This window comes from Hyaena hyaena, unplaced genomic scaffold (assembly GCF_003009895.1).
Source record: "Hyaena hyaena isolate Hyena2069 unplaced genomic scaffold, ASM300989v1 scaffold_27, whole genome shotgun sequence".
Lineage (NCBI taxonomy): Eukaryota > Metazoa > Chordata > Mammalia > Carnivora > Hyaenidae > Hyaena > Hyaena hyaena.
In genome coordinates, this window is record NW_024080659.1 from 2062803 (window position 1) to 2067515 (window position 4713).

The 4713-nt window shown below is 45.6% G+C and overlaps 1 long non-coding RNA gene across 1 annotated transcript; it reads right to left on the bottom strand.

The window, feature by feature from the left end:
* Positions 1 to 1668: 1668 nt before the first annotated feature.
* On the bottom strand, positions 1669 to 3784 carry LOC120228768. The gene is made up of 3 exons (XR_005527586.1): positions 3746 to 3784; positions 2958 to 3086; positions 1669 to 1789 (listed from the first exon to the last, which is right to left on the bottom strand). It is a non-coding gene; the product is annotated as an uncharacterized LOC120228768 (long non-coding RNA).
* Positions 3785 to 4713: the final 929 nt, after the last annotated feature.

Below are 4713 nucleotides of genomic sequence, written 5' to 3' on the forward strand. Positions count from 1 at the left end.
GACCTTGTGGCTTTTACATTGTTGGGTCCCAAATGTTGTTGAATTCCTTTAAAGAATGTGGGATTTTCTGCTAACAGACAGGTTGAACGGATCAAGTGGATCTCTACAAGCTTAACTGTTTTCTAGAACAAAGTACAGCAGTCTTTCAAGAAAGACAATATCTAGTTCCATGTATTACAAGGCCTCCTTCCACGCTGGATTTTTTCCCAGCCCTGTTTGAGTGCCAAGGATTATTCAGTCTATGAGTTCCAAATCAGATTTCTGGGGAAAAAAGAAAAAAAAGAAAAAAACTTCCTTGGGGGCACTAAGCAAAAGGCCAATTAAAAACTTTTTTTTCTCTTTATTTATATTTGAGATCGAGACAGAGAGAGAGGGCAAGTGGGGGAGGGGCAGAGAGAGAAGGAGACAGACTCTGAAGCAGGCTCCAGGCTCTGAGCTGTCAGCACAGAGCCTGACGCAGGGCTCGAACCCATGAACCGCGAGATCATGACCTGAGCTGAAGTCGGATGCTTAACCAACTGAGCCACTCAGGTGCCCCCAAAAGGCCAATTTTAAATATTGTATTGGTATCCATGAAGACTCAAGACACCATAAATCTAGAAACACAGTCCTAATTGACTCATTCCTATAAGAAATGTTATTTATCCTAACATAATATAAACTTCACTAGGATATTACTCCTCATAGGGACATCAGGTTAGCACTTGTCTCACTTAATTCTGTGTAACCTGAGTAATTGTTCGAGGTATCCAGATACTTAAAACCACCACCCCTCAAGTCAATCATGTGTCCCAAAAAAGACGTCCAGAAATTCCTAAAACAAAAGAAACACAAATGATTCTTTTTTTTTTTTTAATGTTTTATTTATTTCTGAGAGAGAGACACACAGCACGAACAGGGGAGGATCAGAGAGAGAGGGAGACACAGAATCTGAAACAGGCTCCAGGCTCTGAGCTGACAGCACAGAGCCTGACGCAGGGCTCGAACCCATGAACCGCGAGATCATGACCTGAGCCGAAGTCGGATGCCCAACCAACTGAGCCACCCAGGCGCCCCAAAACACAAATGATTCTTAAAAACTTCCAGAAGGGATCATTCGTTCTCATTTCCTGCATATCCCACAAAATACAACTCCTACAAAGGGAATGAAACAACTAGAAAAAGTGTTCACACTTTTCTCTAACCTTCACAAAAGTCATAAAAGATGACACTTCTGTTCTGAAGGCCCAACAAACCAATCTGAATGCATCTGAAAGTGGTCATGGCAATCGTAGAAACTTGGATTTGCTCGTAGCCAGGCAAGGGAGCTAACGCTACAGCACATCTTGTTACACGCATGTAAGTGCTATGGGGCAAATAGAATGGTCCATGATTGGCTAAAGAAAAAGACCTGACTCTCTAACAGACCCACTAGATTGTGAGATCTACTGGCTTTGAGGCCTATTATAAGCATTAATTGATAGTCATTTTGTTTGTGTTACTTGTCTATTTTACAATTGATTTCTATGCCCTGTCCAGCGTTTTACAGGCCCTATCCAGCATTTTACTCTTTATTTTAAAAAAAAATTTAATGTTTATTTATTTTTGAGAGAGAGAGAGAGACAGAATCCAAAGCAGGAGTTGACAGCTCAGAGCCTGACACGGGGCTCGAACCCATGAGCCGTGAGATCATGACCTGAGCTGGAGTCGGGTGCTTAACTGACTAAGTCACCCAGGCACCCTTGTCCTGTCCCGAGTTTTAAATGCTACTGCATAGTCTCTGTCACAGCAGGTGATCCAACAATTCATCCTACAACAGAAAGAAAAACAGAGATCAACCTCGGGTCAACTACGGAGTATGTTTAATGCACGTGCTTCTGATCTTAATCACCAACATCTTGACAAGAGTAAAAATCTAGACATCATGAATTAATGTCCTGTAGCCTGATGTCATCTGTCCTTGGCCAAAAGAGAAACCGAGAGGGGGCAAAAGCAGGCCCTGACATCTGGAACTGATCTAACGTTTGTAGCTAGAGCTCAGCGTGATCATGAGCCTGTCTGAGGCTCACAGCCAGGCCATTTTGTTCTGTTGGACGTAAGAACCTTCGTAGACTTAACGGCCTCAGAGGTTACTCTGAGACCAGGGGAAAAAATGAAACAAAACAAAGCCGCCTCATAATTTCATCTAAGAACAGATGCAAATAAGGTCACTGTGCCAGTCCACAATGTGCCCAATGGTAAAACTGTTCCCAGCTTTCCAATAGCACTAGATCTGGACCCAATCCTTGGCTTCCTGGGGCCCTTCACCAAATGTCCCACCCAACGCCCAAATCCCATGACAGGATTTTGCCTAGCACAGGGGCTGTGGAGTGGGTGTGGCCAGGGTTCTGGCTGTGCCCCTAACCTGCTGTGTGCCTTTGTCCTATACACGGTTGCTCTCCGTGCCTCAGTTTCCCCAGATGCAAAAAACCCCAGGAGCATTCTATTTCAAAGGGAGCTGGCCACAAACACAGACTGTTATCATTCTTAACTGTTACTATCATAAATCATCCCAATCAGCACTCAAGATTTGGGCTCCAGAGATGCAGATCTTCCCAGGAGACCAAACGAATCTGGAAGATGACAGTGGCTGGCCAGGGACATCCCTGTCTGCACTCAGCCCTGCTCACTGGCTCTCTGGTCCTTACCACTTCTTCCCTGGCATGAGCTGGGCGGAGTGGGTCAGATGGGAGCTCGGTCCAGGCAGTCGGGGGAGGGCAGCTGTGCTGGCCACAGTCTTCAAGGGTTTGGGCACAGCACCTTGCCAGGCGGGGCCCCAAGTGTCACAGCCACTACTGAGGTTCCTTAAGCCACCCCAGCGGGCCAGGCTAGCTCAGGGCAGGCTAATCCCCCAGGTGAAGCAGAAAGGCTCACAGACCTATCCCCCTTCCGTCTTCTGTGGAACTCCGCCAGCCTCCCCACCCTCCCCTCACACCTACCATGGATGGAAGTATTGTCTTCAGCTGTAATGTCTCTATGACCAACTCCTTCCAGAATCTACAGATTATCTTCTATTTCCACATGGGTGCAGCTTTATTTATATTTAATTATTTTATTAATGTTTATTTCTGAGAGAGAGAGAGAGAGACAGAGTGTGAGCAGGGGAGGGGCAGGGAGAGAGGGACACAGAATCTGAAGCAGGCTCCAAGCTCTGAGCTGTCAGCACAGAGCTCGATACGGGGCTCGAACCTACGAACCGTGAAATCGTGACCCAAGCTGAAGTCGGAGGCTTAACTGACTGAGCCGCGCAGGCACCCCAAGGGTGCAGCTTTTTTTAAAGGAACAGGTGGTCAGACCCCGCCTTCTACCGAGGGCTGAGCCCTACTTTCCATCTTCCCAAAGCAGAAGAGAGAGGATTCCAACAGACACCCTCTCCCATCCCAGCCCCGTGAGGCAGTGATGGATTGCGAGCTCCAATTCACACAGCACCCTTAAACATTTCTTTTTCCATTAAAAAATTAACTAATTTATTTTTATTGTGGTAAGATACACATAACATAAGGTTTACCATTTTAACTATTTCTCAGTGTACAGTTCCACAGCATTAAGTACATTCACACTGTTGTGCAGACATCACTACCAACCATCTCCAGAACTTTCTTCATTCCCTCAAACTGAAACTTCAGACCCATTAAATTATATCTTCCCATTCCTTCTTCTCCCCCAGCACCTGGTGACCACAATCTATCCTTCTGTCTCTATGAATCCGATTATTCTAGGTACTCACAGAAGTGGGATCAGACAGGGGCGCCTGGGTGGCTTAGTCGGTTGGGTGTCCGACTTTCGCTTAGGTCATGATCTCGCGGTTTGTGGGTTCGGGCCCCGCGTCGGGCTCTGTGCTGACTGCCAGCTCAGAGCCTGGAGCCTGTTTCAGTCTGTGACTCCCTCTCTCCCTGACTCTCCCCTGCTCACGCTGTCTCTCCCTCTCTCCTAGAAATAAATAAAACGTTAAAAAAAAAAAAAAAAAGAAGTGGGATCAGACAGTATTCATTCTTTTGTGTCTGGCTTATTTCACTTAGCATAATGTTCTCAAGGGTCATGCACATTGGAGCAAAATTACTGTTTATGGCCTAATAATATCCCATCGTATGTATATACCTATTTGTTTCTCCACTCATTTGTGGGTGGATATTTGATACTTCCACCTGCTGTTGATAATGTTGCTACGAACGGGGTTGTACAGTCATCTGTTTGAGTGCCTGCCTTCAGAAGGTGGAATTTCTGGATCATACGTTAATTTTATATTTAATGTCTTCAGGAACCACCATTTTGTCTGCACTTGGCAGTGTTCTCCATTCCCACCAGCAGTGCGCAAGGGTGCATCGTTCGCACCACTCTGTTTTTGTTTTGTTTTGTTCTGTTTACTAATAGCCATTCTAATAGGTTGTAATGATATTTCTTTGTGGTCTTCCTTTGCATTCCCCTAATGATTAATGATGTTGGGCATCTTTTCAGAAGCTTTATTGGCCATTTGTACATCTTCTATGGAGAAGCTTCTATTTAAATCCTTTGGTTTAAAAAAATTTTTTTTATGTTTATTTATTTTGGACAGAGAGAGAGAGAGACAGCATGAGCAGGGGAGGGGCAGAGAGAGGGAGACACAGAATCCGAAGCAGGCTCCAGGCTCTGAGCTGAGCCTGATGCAAGGCTCGAACTCGTGAACATGAGATCATGACCTGAGCTGAAGTCGGATGC